General features: G+C 43.7%; 1 long non-coding RNA gene across 1 annotated transcript; it reads left to right on the top strand.

The window, feature by feature from the left end:
* Positions 1-3,691: 3,691 nt before the first annotated feature.
* LOC116058711 lies at positions 3,692-18,250 on the top strand. The gene is made up of 3 exons (XR_004107097.2): positions 3,692-3,803; positions 9,458-9,460; positions 18,226-18,250. It is a non-coding gene; the product is annotated as an uncharacterized LOC116058711 (long non-coding RNA).
* Positions 18,251-18,642: the final 392 nt, after the last annotated feature.

Here is an 18,642-nt window from a genome sequence, read left to right as displayed (position 1 = left end):
GCCCAGAAATCTAGACGCACCCTAGCGGCAGCAAATTTTATTTGCAGCCAGGGGGGTCTAGGCACTCTCCGTTGGCTTGCAAGCTGGAAAAACCAAACTCTAGTCAGGCCAATCACATCGTGTATAGAGTCGGTGGGCGGGCTTATGACTGCTGCTGCTGGGAACAGCGGTCTTCTGGAAGACTTGGAGATAAGCTTTTCTTTGAGAAAAGAACAAAGAACGGCACTGAAGTCATTCTTAAAAAAGGAAGATTTGTTTGGAGTTTTGCTGACCGGATACGGCAAAAGTTGAATCTATCACTTCGCTTTGCTACCTTCTTCGTTGCTCAGCCTGGTTGTAGCGCTATCCTATTGCGTGCAGAGGGAATTTGAAGGCTAGCAGTCAATGGTAATATTGTCACAAATAAGTCAATGTATTGGAAACTCTGGTTCACATAGCTTGGCTGCTGGCATGAGCCACTTGTCTTTATAGCACAAGGTAGTAAGCTGATTGATATTGAAATATGAATTAATATTCATGAATCATTCATCATTCATGAATAATAATATACATGTAATGAATGAAAGAATGATGCTGTGTGGCAGAATAAATGCTGTATTACCGTACGTCTGTGACATTGTGATTAACAACCACTCTCTGACGTATCATCTGGCGTTTACTCTGAAGTTAGAGCGAATAGAGGGGTCAGAGGTTAAATGATGCCATTGACAGGCGCCTGAATGTAACGGGCCGTTACCTTAAATAAAATGACAGATTTCTCTGGGTTTGAACATTGTTGGAAACATTTGTAGTAGTACACAACTCAACACAATATATATAATATGTATAGTAGTTTTTAGACATTTTAATGTCGGAAATGTTGAAAATTATATCGTTAAGTATAACCTTTACATTCTTTGGGCCAGTTTGTGACAGTATACACAGAATTTCTGATATCATGAAGGACAACAGATGAACTAAAGGTCTGCACAAACTATCTGGCAGTTCCTGTGAACACAAGGTCCAGTGTGTAACGTGTTTAGTTGTTCATTCTCAAAATCTGTGTTGCCTGTTCACAAACTTGTCTTTTTTCATGAATATTTACCACCACCATCAATTCCAAGTATTCCTTTTGGCTTGAAATTTTACATTTGCATTTGCATGAACTGGGGTACATATTCATGCGCCATCTTGAAATACGTTAGCCGGTAAGGGACATACAGTACATACTGCTCCGCCTTTCGCGTTTTCGCTGTCACATGATAAACTCACAGGTGCTGCTAATGGGTATCGTAGCTTCCCGGCCCCGGCAAGTATGAAGAAGGAAACATGGAGGACCACACGTATTCAAAATCCAAATGTCAGGAACAGGAGTCTTCTTCTTCGCGCAGAAAAAGAAAAATGATATTGAAAAGAGCAAGAGACCGGCTTTTTGAAGCGTGAAGGCTACCGTAGCTGTAATACGTACTTTGAACTGCGTGGTGCGAGAGAGTTGATTGCGATATATGATCTCAATGCTAGATGGGAGAAATTCCTACACATTGGACCTTTAATATGCTCTGTCTCTATGTACTGGATCACATGGCTATCCAGGTGACAGCAGCTAAACCTCCCATTATCTCCAACTGGCTTAAAAAAACTTTTCTCCATAATTGTCAAACATGTCCTCCTGGACTGACTGCCAATGAGCAAAACCAAAGCCTAGCTGGATCCCCTCAGTCAATAATAACTAACACTGTCGAAGAGGAACTCATTTGATGCACAGACTGTCTGTTTCAACACTCAGATATTGCATGTAAATGCACCTTTCTCGGCTTTAGGCTGTCTTCACACCGAAAAACAACTTGTATTCTCAAAAGTCAACTGCAGTTTTACCTCGGGCCCATTCCACCAACTGTTCCTTCATATTTATAAGGGGGAAAAAAACAAGAAGTCTCAGCCTGAGCCATGAAACAAAGTTCTAAAGTACACGGCTGCCAACACAGTCTCGTTACTCAAGAGCTTCTGACGCAGACTCTTGCTGTGGGGCTCGTTTCACAGCACAGTGTGACAGTATCTGGCTCTGAAGTATCTTAGACTGGATATAGTGGAACACATCTGCAGGCAGGGTTGTTGTGTACGTGATGTATGTGTGGGTCAGCTTTAATGTAAAGGCAGAAAGCCAAAAGGAATCCTGCAGACACACTTTGCTGCTCACTTGTTCAACAAACTCCCATCTTTTCATAAGGCTTTAATGCACACACACCAGTAGCGAACTGAGATGTCTGGCACTGGGCCTTCAACGTCGCAAAGTCATAATGTTTTTTTTAAAGATGTGAACAGCTCTAACATGCTGCACAACAAGCTCTGACACACAGCTCCAATGTGTGTGTACACACACATACACACATATACACACACACACACACACACACACACACACACACACACACCATCAGCAACACAAAAATCCCTGACACACAGCAAACAAAGGAACCAACATATCATAGGTGTGCACGCGCACACGCACATTGCTATATCCCTGCTGGTACAACTGATTGATTAGTTGATTGTGGTATCATATATGCTTAATCACAGGTTGATTTATAACAAACAGTGGCAATCCTAGTCTTTCCAAACCACACTGTTATGGTTGATATCTAAAGTTAGCTAAATTGACATAATTGTAATTCAAACTATAACGTTACCTAACGTTAACGTTACCCAATACATCCAGCCCTTGAAGTTGGTTGATTTAAAAAAATATCCCAAAAGATAAAAGGTTGTGCGATGACTATGTCAATTAGGAGAAGTTGACAATGAATCCCATTTTCTTTTGTATTGTCCATATTATGATGAGAAGATTACATATCTTTCATGAAATGTCTGTTCAAAATCCTGAAATGTTCTGGTGTACTGATGACGACCAAACGGAGTGGTTGTTTAGATATATAAGTTGGTGACTTTTGTCTCTAAAGCATGGCAAAGAAGAAAAGAAGCTTCATTTGTTAAATTTTGTTTTGCTATTCTGGTATCTGGTCCTTTCTTATAAATAATGGTGTCTTGTGAGCCCGTTTGGGCATACTTTCTGTGTGCATGACACAATAATAAAATCATTAATTCATTCAAATCCCCCACATGCCTACTTCTCCTTGAAAATGTATTACAATCAATCAATCGCTGCGGCCTTCTGGAAGGTGTAGGGCGATGTTTTTCTGTCCCGCCCACTATAATAGCAAAATGTGATTGGCTGATTTACCTGTCAACTACTAAACTAACACACACTCCTGACTGTCCCGGTCAGGAAATCCTAACCAATGAGTGACCGAGCTGTAACCTTTCCTCTGCCTAGAGACAACAACTGTTTTGCACCTAATTATGTCTAGGACTATGGGAGAAACAACACATTTTTTTCTGTTAACAACCCATTCAAAGAAAGCATTTTGTGGTGGGGTAGATGCATTGATGATGCTTTTTGGTTCTTTTCAGGGTAGAGAAAGAGCTTTTAGATGTACATGCTTATGTAAACAGTTAAAATGTTAATCTTAAATTAAGCTTGGAGTACGACTGAGAAGTCATTAACTTTCTGGATATACAGATCTCTAAGGATGACCAAGGCTTTTTGCACACTTCTATTTTTAGAAAGATAACTGACCAAAATACCATATTGCATGCGGACAGTTTTCACCCACCATGGCTTGTTAATAATATCCCTTCATATCCAGAGACTAAGGGCGTTTTCACACCTATAGTTGGTTCGCTTTGGTCCGAATCAGTTGTTGAGTTTGTAAACTTCGAGCGATTTCCCCTTGGTTCGGTTTCGTTTCACACCTGGAAAAATCCAAGTATAATTCAAGCGTAATCCAAGAACGTTCCCTCTTCTTATTGGTCAGATGTGTCTATGGCAGGAGCAAGAAAGTAAATACAGGAAAAAGGTCGTGTATTCTGGATGAGTGCATATTTCTTGCATCTCCATTGTCAAACCAGCTCATTTCATTTAAGTAATCAGACATTGTCCAGAGCAGACGTTGCTGCAGACGTTGCCGGTGTCTGTCTCCAACTTTAGCGCCAGCTGGTTTGACCATGAAGATGTGAGTGACGGACGGCGAGATTGCTGCTACAGTTTGCCACAATAGAGCTTTGTCTCTTGAAAGGAATGAATTACTACATCCTAAACCAAAGTAAAAACAGAAACCTTACTTTGTTACACGCTATAGCAAAGAAGCTGTCCAGATCAACCTAAAGGTAATTTTTCCTGTGGTAATTGCAACTACTGTGTAAATATGATGAAAACTGACACTGATAGAGATGTGTTTTCAAACAAAGTTTATCCAATCACCCGTTTCATAAATTGTAATACTACCCACGTTGGCCTCACAAAAAGGAGATTAAGAGACAGTTTCCGAACCTAAGTACACTTTTTGTACTGGGAATCTAAATTATCCTATGGCCAAACACTAAACATGGGAACTTTGAAAGTGTCAGGTATTGAGGTCATCAGTTTTGATGCCAGGGCTGGGGACAAACTCCTACGCCTAAAACAAAGAGAAGCCTACTGAGGGGCACCAGTTTCCCTGGCTTCAACCCCGATTTTGACCTTACATCTTTTTTTACAGCAATACCTTGGTTCTGTTTTTCAGTCCTTGGTTGTCTCTGGGTTTTTTGTTTGATTGACAATGCCCGTCTTGTTCCTTGTTCCTTGTTCCTAGATGCTGCATTTTGTCCTATGTGTTGTGTATTATATTTGTAGTGTTACACCCCTAGAGGCCAGGTAAAACAAGTCATGCTCTCACCTGTGCACACATGCAAATGACAATCACTTTGTCTCTTTGTGTCACTACACCCTGAGGACATGTGAACGTTCAAAAGTAGTTTAAGTCGTGCAACAGAAAACTCAGATTGGACAGGTCTAGCTAGCTGTCTGGATTTCGATATAGACTAACAACACCAATTCTGAGACAGAGAAGAATACCAACTGGGGAATCAGAGCTAAGGAAGTACAAGAAGTTGTAGGCTGTGGTGAACAGGTGTTTGAGGAGATTTTTAAACATGTCCAGGATAGAAGCATTGCAGATATCTGCAGGGAGGGTGTTCCAGAGGGACGGGGCTACAACACTGAAGGCAATGCAGCGTCACTGGACAAGGCCAATCTAATACTTGCCCGCGCACATTCCTGGCAGATGATTATAATGTGAACAGCATTTTTGTACCATTTGCATCAAAAGATCAAATAATTGCTGCTGTGATAACTTTCCAGAGCTGTGAAATCCTCATGGATTTATTTCAATCAGGAGAGACTTCGTTGCAGATATGCAAAGATTTATTGTACGAATGCATGATATGACATGTACAGTCTTTGGAGATTAGACTCCATCATTATGAAAAGATATATATATTTAGGGGGTTAGAAAGCCAGAAGCCGATCCCCCGATGGAGTCTAGACACTGATGGTGGTGTGAGGAACCCAAAGACTGAACCAAGGAGCCGACGGCCGTCTTGTCGGAGGAACAACCAGAAGCCGTGCAAGATGAAGACCGGAGGAGCAAGGGGAGAAGGAGGGTTGTGCTCTTAGCCTGAAATGACAACTGAGCAGCAGAGAGAGAGACTTTCTCTTTAAAACAGGGATGTCATGCTGTGATTGGCTCGTGAAATTCAAGGCCACTTCTGATTGGTTAGATAAAAGTGAACGCCTCTAACAGCTGTTCAGTTTTAGAAGAGAGAGACATGTGATTAAGTTTAGAAGTCTTCCTGCAAGAATTTACGCTGAGCTCCATTGGTCATACTGGACTTCCTTGTTTGTATTTCATTCAGTGATGGCCTGGTCTATATCCACGACGTTTCATTTCGGGGATTGCTCTGCTGCTGCCAGAAATTCTGCCAGATGTCCCTCATTGTGCCGGATGTCTATTACCTTCCTCTTCCATTGTGTTGGCGTATTTATGAGGACTATGGTTAACTGCTCCTCAGATCTCTGCAGGGTAAACCCAGACAGCTAGCTAGACTATCTGACCAATCTGAGTGTGCTGTTGCACGACTAAAACTACTTTTGAACGTACACACGTTCCACCAAAACAAGCTTCACGAAGCTTCATGAGGCTTCATTTGGCAATCACTAATTTCAAAACCCTATGAAAAAACGAGGTAGAGATAGAGTGACCCTGCCCGGAGGAGCCCAGATGGAGAGCCCAGATGGAGAGCCCGTCAGCGAGCGCCTGGTGGCCGGGTTTGCCACGGAGCCCGGTCAGCCACAGCCCGAAAAAGCTATGTGGCACCTCTCTCTCCAACCCATGGGCCCACCACCTGTGGGAGGAACCGCTGGGGTCGGTGCGCTGCCACATGGGTGGCAGTGAAGGTCAGGGGCCCCCGACGGACCAGACCCGGGCGGCAGAGGCTGGCTCTGGGGACGTGGAACGTCACCTCTCTGTGGGGGAAGGAGCCGGAACTTGTGCGGGAGGTGGAGCTGGGTGTGGAGGGGTTGTCTTGGTTGACACGCCTCTTCAACATTGCGTGGAAGTCTGGGACGGTGCCTAAGGAGTGGCAGACCGGGGTGGTGGTTCCCCTGTTCAAAAAGGGGGACCAGAGGGTGTGCGCCAATTACAGGGGTATCACACTTCTCAGCCTCCCCGGTAAAGTCTACTCCAAAGTGCTGGAAAGGAGGGTTCGGCCGATAGTCGAACCTCAGGTTGAAGAGGAACAATGCGGATTCCGTCCTGGTCGTGGAACAACGGATCAGATCTTCACTCTCGCAAGGATCCTGGAGGGAGCCTGGGAGTATGCCCAACCGGTCTACATGTGCTTTGTGGATCTGGAGAAGGCGTATGACCGGGTCCCCTGGGAGATACTGTGGGAGGTGCTGCGGGAGTATGGGGTGAGGGGGTCCCTTCTCAGGGCCATCCAATCTCTGTATGACCAAAGTGAGAGATGTGTCCGGGTTCTCGGAAGTAAGTCGGACTCGTTTCAGGTGAGGGTTGGCCTCCGCCAGGGCTGCGCTTTTTCACCAATCCTGTTTGTAGTATTTATGGACAGGATATCGAGGTGTAGTCGGGGTGGGGAGGGGTTGCAGTTTGGTGGGCTGGGGATCTCATCGCTGCTTTTTGCAGATGATGTGGTCCTGATGGCATCATCAGCCTGTGACCTTCAGCACTCACTGGTTTGGTTCGCAACCGAGTGTGAAGCGGCTGGGATGAGGATCAGCACCTCTAAATCTGAGGCCATGGTTCTCAGCAGAAAACCGATGGAGTGCCTTCTCCAGGTAGGGAATGAGTCCTTACCCCAAGTGAAGGAGTTCAAGTACCTTGGGCGATGGGTGCGGTATTACATTCAATTTATCGCACTGTTGTGACAAAAAGAGAGCTGAGCCAGAAGGCAAAGCTCTCAATCTACCAGTCAGTTTTCGTTCCTACCCTCACCTATGGTCATGAAGGCTGGGTCATGACCGAAAGAACAAGGTCCAGGGTACAAGCGGCCGAAATGGGTTTCCTCAGGAGGGTGGCTGGCGTCTCCCTTAGAGATAGGGTGAGAAACACAGTCATCCGTGAGGAGCTCGGAGTAGAGCCGCTGCTCCTTCGCGTCGAAAGGAGCCAGTTGAGGTGGTTCGGGCATCTGGTAAGGATGCTAGGGAGGTGTTCCAGGCACGTCCAGCTGGGAGGAGGCCTCGGGGAAGACCCAGGACTAGGTGGAGGGATTATATCTCCAACCTGGCCTGGGAACGCCTCGGGATCCCCCAGTCAGAACTGGTTAATGTGGCTCGGGAAAGGGAAGTTTGGGGTCCCCTGCTGGAGCTGCTACCCCCACGACTCGATACCGGATAAGCGGACGAAGATGGATGGATAATTTCATGGTCTTACCCGCCCCTGAAACCACACACCCGCACCAATGCAACCCCCATTGTTTTAATGCACGGCTGTTCTTAATCTGAATGCATATTTAGAGGTGTTGGTAAGCGCTTTTTAAAAAATTCGTACAGAGCCAGGCTAGCTTCCTGTCTTTATGCTTAGCTAGGCTAACGTGACTCCAGCTCTGTACTTAACACACAGACATGAGGTTGATATTCATCTGAAAGTCTCACTGTTGGAAAGAAAGCAGATAAGCACATTTCTCCACATGTTGAAATGTTCCCTCTTCACAACAACAGTCCGCTTGTCAAAAGTCAAGATGTGCACCATGTCTGAAAACAGAAACATCAGGTAAAGATGTCTGCCTACATAGAAAAAAAGTGTACTTTTAACAGTACAAATGAATTGCAGTAGGGTACGTCCTTGCAGTAATAACAGCTGTAATGCGTTGCTACAAGAAAATGTCCCCTTTCAAAAGGTACGGATATTTCCCTGAAAGGCTTCCACCTCTGTAACACGACGCCTTAAAGCATACTTTCATATTCCAAGAACATGAATATATAAATATAAATGAACATGCATAGATAATCTTCTGCTTTTTGCTGTCAGATTGCTTTTTAGTGCAAAAGAGCAATACTTAAATGTCACACTATAGTCACATACCACCAACACAATGATGAGTTGTAACGCAGTTCTGCGTTGCAACTGATCACTGTCCTCAATTGCTTTATTGGGCAACTAGGGAGGACAACAAGAAATCCAATTGTGTGAAAGAACTTTTTGGCTAAATCAATGTACACAGGAATATTACTTGGTGATGATACAGCACAGGGAAATAGTAAATGCACAATGCACGTTAAAAATAAGATTTAAATACAAAATTACAAGAATATATACGCAAATAGGAAATAATAAATATGCTGCATATTGCTATGTTGTATATAGCATAGTACTAGCCGATGACCATATTGCATGGTCTGTAGAGGGGGGGTTGTACTGTACTGCACCATACAGTGTGTGTGTGTGTGTGTGTGTGTGTTCTTGTTTAACTATATTCGTGGGGTCCAAAAACTGGGAATACAGTATACTTGTGGGGTCCGGACAGCTTTGTGGGGCCAAAATGCATGGACCCCAGAACTTTAAAGGGCTGTTTGAGGGTTAAGACTTGGTTTTAGGATTAGGGTTAGAATTAGGTTAAGTTTAGGGTTAGGGGCTAGGGAATGTATTATGTCAATGACGGGTCCCCACAAAGATAGTGCCACGCACTGTGTGTGTACGTGTGTGTGTCTGTGTCCTCTATAACCAATCACAAAATTCCTACTGAGTATTGACTCAGTGGAAATTGGACTCTGGGCAGACTAACAGGGCCATATGGACTGGACCGATGTAGGTGCTACCACCAAGGGACAAAGATGAGCTATTTATATGTTACACGCTCCCTCTCTCATTCACTCTAAACGTCCTGGCTGTGGATTCTGTATTCTTGGTTTTAGCAGAGGGAACATGCAGGAGAAAAATCCACTCAGGTAAATTATTTATCACCAGGCTAACATCTAATGGGAAGCTTGAAGTACACAGCACGTGGCCCAACAACGGCTTCAAAAACTGGAATATTTGTTAAGATCAAAGTGACACAAGCCAAATTATAATAGATGACACTAAAGGCGGTGACATTGCTCCGCCTAATGATCAAAGACAGACTAACAAGCAGTGCAATCAGTCAGGACTGGCTGCCATGCAAAATTGTTCCAGCAGGCTGGGCTGAGCCAATACCAGGCTGGAGCCAGCATTCAGGGACCTTTAAAAAAAGCACCAGCAGCAGATAAAAGGCCTGGCACGCAGGAGTAGTTTGAATAAAGACAGAAAAAAACATGTTCATGCTGATACTTGTTTCCTGCTACATAAGAGATTAAATGAAACGTTATAGACATATGTGGGGAGAATGGAACAAATCTGCAGCAAAAACTAATATAGCTGGTGAAAAGAACATAACATTAGCACAGCAAAAAAGAGTAGCGATAAAATTGCTTGAAATAAATTGAAAATAAATACATGTGGTGTTAATGTTCATTACATAACCATAAACATGTGCAGCCAGGAATTTGCATTTTTTTTACTTTTTGGACCATTTGTGGACTACTTTGACAAACTCCTCCTACAGATTTAACCCAATTGACTTCAGAATTGGTCAGTACAATCTAAAGACCATGCCAAAGGTAAATTGGGAAGCTTTTGCACTTTCGGCCAGCGGTGTGGGCGTGGCATGGTGTGATATTTTCATATAACGCCGCGAAACAGGAAGTGGTTTGTAACTAGACTGTACACCAGCCATTATTACAATTAATATCCTACACAAACACCTGTTTGAGCGATCTGCGGTGAAAGACAAACAAATTAAAACAAGATACTATCGTAAATGCAACTGAAGATTTGCAAAAAGAAAACTCAAATATGTTCTGTAAATATATTTGCATGTTATGGAAGTTGCCTCTGTCTGGCAGAGCACATCGTTTTAATATGGTCATCATGTACAGCATCATAGTGTTTTATAGTGTTCATTTTTATGGCTTTAGACTGTTTTATTTTTGTTTTAACTGTTTGTTTTTATTGTAAAGCATTTTTTAGCCATTTTGAAAGGTGCAATAGAAATAAAGTTTTACTAGTTATTCGTGCTCCTTGCGCAGAACTATTTGTAATTTACAATTAGATTAATTCCGACCCCTGTAGCTTTTGGATGGGTATAAAAAGGCATGCCATCACATGCGTAATGATGCACATTGGCTGATTTTGCACTTGTGGAAGATCTGGCAAATGGAAGGATTCAGAGGCACCAAATCTTCACACAGCAAGAAGACTCTCAGATCCGGCGTCCCGTGGCAGAAACACTTTCTAGATGTAGCTAGATATTAATATCAGACCATTTCTTTTTGGGTCTGCAACATGTTGTCACTCTACAGTTTTTTCGGCATTAGTCATGCCCACATTGTGCCCTAAACATTGTTTCCTCTTTTCGACACAAACTTCACATTGAATGAAATTCCTTTTTATAGTTTTCCTCTGTGCTCATGATGTCGGCATGAATGAATATTCATTTGGGACGTTTCACTGACTATTTAAGGGCAACTATGGGCGTGACATGAAGCTGCCAAAGCTGCGCCACATTTGAGTGGATTGTGATTTATAAAGGGAAACCGGCGTAGGACGTGCATGAGCATGTCCGTCCATATGCCACTTTTGACACATAGTTTTATAAATGAGGCCCCTAGACAAAGGAAGTGGTACAAAATATAAAATATGTCATTTTTAACGCTATGCACTCCATGATGGGAATCAGGTCTAACTCGTGCGTGCAGAAATACACAGCCGTGGCGACCGGTGACCTGCCCGCAACCCCAACATGCGCAGAGTGTGAGGGCCCGTTCAATGCTGCTTGCAGCTTTAATTGAATCTGTTCTGACTTTTACCATGATTGCTTGGTATAATAACCTGAACATCGGGGACAAAAAACATCTAAGCCACATCGTGAAGGTGGCTGGTAAGGTGATAGGTATCCCACAAACCCCTTTGACGGCAAGCTAGTTGTACAGCAAGTATTTTCTATATTGGACAGCACAAACCAACCCCTTCACTTTGAGTCTGAAACTCTCCCCTCAGGCCGTAGATTCAGAGCACCCCGGTTCAAGAGCAAGAGGAATACAAACTCTGTTGTTCCCTGTGCAATATCTCGTCTTAATAATGTGCACATGTAATTTAGAATATTTTAGAGATTGCTGCTGCAGTATTGGGTACAATTGTAAGTACAGGAAACATTGTCCTACTTGTTTTTTTCTTTTCATTTATTTGTGCCCTTGTTTTTTATCTTGCACTCCTGTTTGCAAATGAAGTTTCCCATCTGGGATTACAAAGTGACTGAACTGAACTGAGCATGGGAAGCTAGAATGGAATAATTAGACAGAAGGGGATTTGCAAGTCCTCATACCTAAATGGTATGAGGATTGTCATGGGTGGATTGACAATTGGTTTTCAATCTGTTTTATGAGCGTTTTGTAATCTGCCACTTGGCTACTATAATTAAGACTTGGGTAAGTTTAGGCTCAAAGTTCTTGGTTCCTTCAAACCATCTTTGAGTGAAGGGAGGAGACAGGTTGCAAACAGCAGTCTCTGTTTAAGTTGAACACTTTGTACACCCAACCTTCCACTTATCCACCCTGACTTCCTTCCTTAGGATTTGACAACATCACACTTCTTAGCCTTTGCTTCTCAGAGACAACAGTTATTATTCGCCTGACCGAGGCCCCCTGTGGGAGAAACAAACAGGTAGTTTAAAGCTTTTAAACAAACTACACACACTGTCATTAGGTACATACAGTTTTCAGACACACTAGTGGCACGGATCATGGTCCACCACTTTGGTCCATACTGTAATATCTCAGTTACTGTTCAATGGAACACCATGAAATTTGGTATGAACATTCATGATGACAAGTTTATTATTGGGCCAAATGATGGTTTAATTGTTTGAACAAGAGGGGAGGTTAAAGTGAAAGTGGATTGAACAATATCTCTAGGTTTCCTCAGTGCAAATCTGCAGGTCAAAGTTCATCAAACCTGAGCGCATTGCAAAAACAATTGCTCGCATTTACTCTGCCTCCCCCCAAGCAAATCTATTGAACATCTGACTGCACATTTCTGGACCTCTTGGATCTGACCGATTAGGTTGATTTGAAACTAAACAGTGATATCATGATACATTTTTTTAAAGAGAAAGAATAGTGCCTGAGCATGTGCCTTACATTTGCATTTTTTATGTTTGAGACTTGAGAATAAAACTGGAGTGTTGCCTGACCCATATAAGCAGTCTTCTCTCAGAAGACCATGTAACAGAAAACAAAAGCGGCACTTTACGTCTTAACAAAGACAACCACATCTACAGCAGCTCAAACTCAGTATTCCCACATGAGCCTTCCTCCCAATTCAACTGGTGACATGCTGCCACAGGCCAGTGGCCACCAGGGCCACAGTGAGGGCTACCATATGCTGCCCAGCAGGGTCATCTGGGAGCTGCAGATCCTGGCTCAGTATCAGGCTTCATTACCACTGCAGTGTCACCCAGGGAGGAGGCCACGGCTCCACAGCAACAGCTCTGTCAGAGACTGAATTCGCTCCGCCAAATCTCTCACATCAAACACCTCTATTCTGTTTCACGGACTCCACGCTTTTATTCAGCCTCGAAAACACGCAATTGTGATGTCTTTGAGAAGCCTGGAGTTTGACTTGTGTAAAAGAGTTGGAGATCAGAAGGAATTTCGCAAAGAGGGTTTCTGTTAGAGAGAATTAGGTTAATATCACTCAGCCATCGATTTCCTCAGGGCGCTTGTTATCAATGTTTTAAAAGAAGAAGATGATTTTATTTTTAATGTTTAAAGAGGCTAGAAACTAGAGCATGTGTTTCGGTCCTCACTCTGCTCCGCTCACATGGCTCGCTGCAGAAAGAGAGCAAGAAATGTTCTTCATGCAGGCAAAACTATCCCAGTAAATGTAATGTTTTATTCAGTGCCACTTCTCTTCATCATCCTCAGCTCTCTCCTTTACCCAGAGAAATGTGAAGCCACCTCCTAAAAAATAAGTACCTTCCTAACAGTCTGGGCTGCCACTGAACTTTTTTAAAATTTTTTATCCCTGCTTGTGCTGCTAAGCCGAACTGGGAGTGTATCTGTATGCAACACTGAGATGCTTTGATCAACAGCTCTGGCTGAGGAGGTGGGGGGGGTGGGGGGGTTTACATTCTCGCCCATGGACAGAATTCAAAAAGCCCACGTTCAGGGGTGCCTGGGTAGCTCACCTGTTTTCAGCGTGCGCCCCGTGTACAGAGGCTCAGTTCTCGCCGCAGCGGCCGTGGGTTTCATTCCAGCCTGCGGCCCTTTCCCCCTCTCTCTCCCCCTCTTATGTCTTCATCTGCCCTATGTGATAAAGCCCTAAAATGCCCCCCCCCCCAAAAAAAAGATCTTTTCGCTGGAAATATTCACTATCTTTTCTTTCTTTCTTTTTTCTTTCTTCTTTCGTTTCCCTGCAGATGTGGCATTCCAATGTGTGATAGTTGGCTTCCCTCTCCATGCAAAGCATGTAGAAAAGTGACTCCTAGTGCAGTCTGATTTGTGCTCTCTGAGAGCTGTTTCAACATGTCTTTGAGGGTTAGGGTTAGGGCCATTTCAGAGTGAAAACTTTCTCTTACATTGTATTCATCTTTTCACTAACATCAATATGGCTCATTCACTTCTATTCTATTCGTAACACAAGTATTTCATATTTAAATGATTTTTTTAGAGGTCCCATGACATGAAAATTTCACTTTGAGGTTTTTTTAACATTAATGTGAGTTCCCCCAGCCTGCCTATGGTCCCCCAGTGGCTAGAAATGGTGAGAGATGTAAACCAAGCCCTGGGTATCCTGCTCTGCCTTTGAGAAAATGAAAGCTCAGATGGGCCGATCTGGAATCTCCTCCTTATGAGGTCATTAGGAGAAAGGTTACCTCCCCTTTCTCTGCTTTGCCCGCTCAGAGAATTTGACCTACCCATGAGAAAGAGAGAGACATCATGGCTTGCAAACAAGCAAAGTGGCAGTTGGTCAAGGCCACACCCCCACCCTCCACCTTGCCCCCCCTCTCTCCTCCTCAGCAGCATTTAAAGCTACAGACACAGAAGGCTGAATTTCGGGAAAGAGACTTCAGATACAGTATTAGGGGACCACTAAGGTGTATATAAAAGAGACTTCAGATACAGTATTAGGGGACCACTAAGGTCTATATAAAAGAGACTTCAGATACAGTATTAGGGGACCACTAAGGTCTATATAAAAGAGACTTCAGATACAGTATTAGGGGACCACTAAGGCCTACATAAAAGAGACTTCAGATACAGTATTAGGGACCACTAAGGCCTACATAAAAGAGACTTCAGATACAGTATTAGGGGACCACTAAGGCCTACATAAAAGAGACTTCAGATACAGTATTAGGGACCACTAAGGCCTATATAAAAGAGACTTCAGATACAGTATTAGGGGACCACTAAGGCCTATATAAAAGAGACTTCAGATACAGTATTATTATAAGGCCTATATAAAAGCATCCAAAAAGCAGCATGTCATAGGACCTTTAAAAATGCTCAGTATGACATGATGAATTGAATGCACTTGATGTGATACAACATATGTCGATAAGTCAACAGAATCATTCTCCAAGCTTAAAAGAAAAGTTATAAAATAAGTTATAAGTCTCATTTTCTTAAACCATGTTCAGTCAGAGTGATGTATTACGCTCCAACCCTTACAACTCACTTGCGGCTATATTTGGTATTATAATTATAACGGTGTCTGAAAGTAATGAGATTATGCTCTGTTGGACTAATTTCATCTCATGTCAGTGATTGCATTAGTAAGCAGGTAATTAATAACGTGGAGCAGCCTGATGCTCCATAGCAGAGCATTTAAACTGATCGCAGCTCGGAGCCGGAGTCTGTGGCGCCACACTGACGCCTGGTTCAAGATAAGTCTGATTCAAAGAGCCTCCAAATGTCATTGAAAACATTACTGCAGCCACTCAGCATGACTCTGTAAAAGGAAATCAAATAATATTAGGGGTTTTTTGGCTGAGGGTGGGGCTGAAGATAAATCGAAATGGAAATGATTGGTGAGGATCGATGAATCATTCATGAGCACGAGATGGGCTCAAAGCAGAAGACAAAGTTAGCCTCCCCCCCCCCCAGGCATGGCTGTGATGCTAGCGGTGTGATTTCTCTGTAATTGGCTGCCTCTGTTGTCGTCTGGTTAACAGTCCCAGTGGGAGGCCAGCTCTGATCCTCTGCAGTGTCCCACACTTGCTCTCACCTCACTTCCCTCATTCTCTCTGTCTTCCCTCCACACTCTACACTTTTGCTTCCATCCTTCCTTCTTTCCTCCCTTTGCTCTGTACACTTCTCTTTGCTTGGTAGAACAAGAATCCTCCGCCTCCCACTCGTCTGGGCCCCTCATTTAACAACATCGCGTAGAGATGCTTTTAAAATTTAAATTATGTCTCTTTATACTGGAACTTTAATCTTCATGTGTGTGATGGTCTCCTAAAAGTTTCCACTGCTCACATGGCTGATTGGCTTTAGGGGCTTGAAAGCCGTCACCAAAAGAACTGCTTTTGCATGTGAATCTTAAAACATACAAAAAGTTCTGTGTATCAAATATGCATACACCTCTAAGCAATCTGCAGTGTTGATGAGTAATTTGAGAATCTCTATCCCCGAGGAAAAACTTTCAAAATAGACTTCAAATATTTTGTTGCTCACAAAACACACTCTGTACATTGCAGAATACAGCAGCTAATCGACCAAAGCAAGATGAGCCACAGACCAATCAGGGCTTTACCTTTTGATTGTCTTACAGCTGGGTTTATACTTCTGCTATGCCGTACCTACAGAAGCTACGTGCAAAGGCTCGGAGCTTACGCTGTTGTTTACGTCGTAGCTGACGTGTACCTCTACCAAAATGGAACTACATGCTTGTGTTTTGCCTGACACGTTTGTAATTCCAGTCGAGTTTGTTGATTGAAGATAACACAAAGGAAGTTAAAGAAAGACTCTCAGTAGATTTCTCCGTTTTAGTATCAAACATCTATCAAAGTGATCACACCGCAGACCTTCTGCTCACAGCGATCGTCGTTCTGTATGAATTGGGTAAGATGGCGCAGCAGATTGTCTGCCTCAGTGTGTTGGGATCGTTTTGGGATGTTTTTATTGTTAATTCACTTTCTGCTATGGTACCCAGAGCTCTTTTTGACCAGAGATGAGCTCATGGACATCAGGGAAACAACTTTTCTCCCATCATCTGTTTATTTATTGGACGTTCTGCCGTGAAGCAACGGATGAGAGGGAAATGAGAAGGAGCGCTTGTGCGTTTCCGCCGGCATGGACTTTGCACCGCGTTATTTCTCTGCAACGTGTGTTCACTGTGCAACAACCTGGACAAACTTCAGCTACTGGTGGGGAAAAACAGAGGTTTCATCATCTTCCATTTTACGCCTCAAGGAAACTTGGCGTATGGATTGATACAGACTCTGCGCTGCAGCTGGCAGGCTTCCAACTTTTCAGAGTGGGAGTAGGATTGGGCATCGAGAACCGATTCCTACTTGGAATCGTTTCAAAAATTACGATTCCAGTAGAATCGTTTCTTTGTTGGAATTGTTTAGAGGATTTGGTTTCAAATCCAATCATCACTTCCCAATTTAATATGCGCAAGTTTTGGTTTCCGAAGCGGCCAGGTGCTTGTTGTGTTGCAGCCTTGGAGCACAGTAAGCAGCGCTCTAGTGTGGCTTTATTTTACATTGAAAAAGCCCTGTAAAACTGCAAACCACCGACACCGACAGCACTGTTGTCCTGGAAACCTTCTTTATGAACTGCAAACGCTTTTACTACTTTGTTTCATTCATCCTGGTCGGTGTTTACATCGCACTGCAGGTCAATGTGCAGGAAGCCCAGCGCACGCTCGCCGACCAGATACTGTGAGTGGAGCGAAATAAACCCGACTCCATGTTATTGTCCTCAGTGACTTCAACAAAGGTAACCTTAGCCATGAACTCCCCAAATACAGTTTTATTAAAGGTGCAGTAGGTAAGCCTTATAAAACTAACTTTCTGTCATATTTGCTGAAACTGACCCTATGTTCCAGTAGAACTACATGAAGCAGGTCATTAAAAAAAAAGAATCTGGCTCCTCTGGCACCACCTACAGCCTGTAGTGCGATTTGCAAAAATCCACAGCTCCCTGTTTAGATGCAACAATCAGGGCCGGGGGGGTGGGGGGGGGGGGGGGGGGGGGGGTGGGGGTGGTTTTGGACTTTAGCGGTAAGGGGGGAGGGACTGAGAAGTTGTCGATGTTAACATTTTTTGGCTAAGTCCTGGATCTTCACAATCCTACCTACGGCACCTTTAAATGTCCAACCAGAGAGGAGAACATTTTGGATCACTGTTACACAGCAGTCAGCAATGCATATCACGCAGTCCCCCGCGCTGCACTGAGACACTTGGGTCATGCCGTGGTCCACCTTGTCTATATCCACGGCGTTTCATTTCCGGGATTGCTCTGGTGCCACCAGAAATTCCGCCTGATGTCCCTCTTTTCGGTCCCTTCCTCTTTCTTTATGTTGGCGTTCTAAACTCTGATGGATTTACAGTATGAGGACTATGCTCCTCAGATCTCTGCAGGGTAAATCCAGACAGCTAGCAAGACTATCTGTCCAATCTGAGTTTTCTGTTGCACGACTAAGGGCGTTTTCACACCTGTAGTTCGTTTGCTTTGGTCCGAATCAGTTGGTGAGTTAGTAAACTTGGAGCGATTTGCCCTCGGTCGGTTTGGTTTGGTTTGGTTTCACACCTGGAAAAATCCTAGAGTACCAAAATGCGTCATTACAAATCAGGCAAGAACATCCAGCCCTCTTATTGGTCGGATATGTCTGGGGGCGGGAGCAAGAAAGTAAATACAGGAAGAAGGTCCTGTGTTCTGGGCTAGTGGTCAAACCAGCTCATTTCATTAAAATTATCAGACATCAAGAGACGTGACTACGTATGCTCTGGTCACCGAGACTTCTCTCTGCTCTGCCGGTGTCTGTCTCCAATTTTAGCGGCAGCTGGTTTGACCACGGAGATACGAGTGACGGACGGCAAGCTTGACTGCAGTCTATTTCTGTAATAGAAACACTGCAAGCTGCTACAGTTTTCTGCTCTTCTGCATCGCAGATTGCTAAACACACCTGACTACAAGAGACATTAGCTCAGACTACGGAGTAAGTATAGTTTTATTGTCAGTCC

This window comes from Sander lucioperca, chromosome 11, assembly GCF_008315115.2.
Source record: "Sander lucioperca isolate FBNREF2018 chromosome 11, SLUC_FBN_1.2, whole genome shotgun sequence".
NCBI lineage: Eukaryota > Metazoa > Chordata > Actinopteri > Perciformes > Percidae > Sander > Sander lucioperca.
Note: the sequence above shows the minus strand (reverse complement) of the source record. Positions and strands in the feature narration are given on the sequence as shown.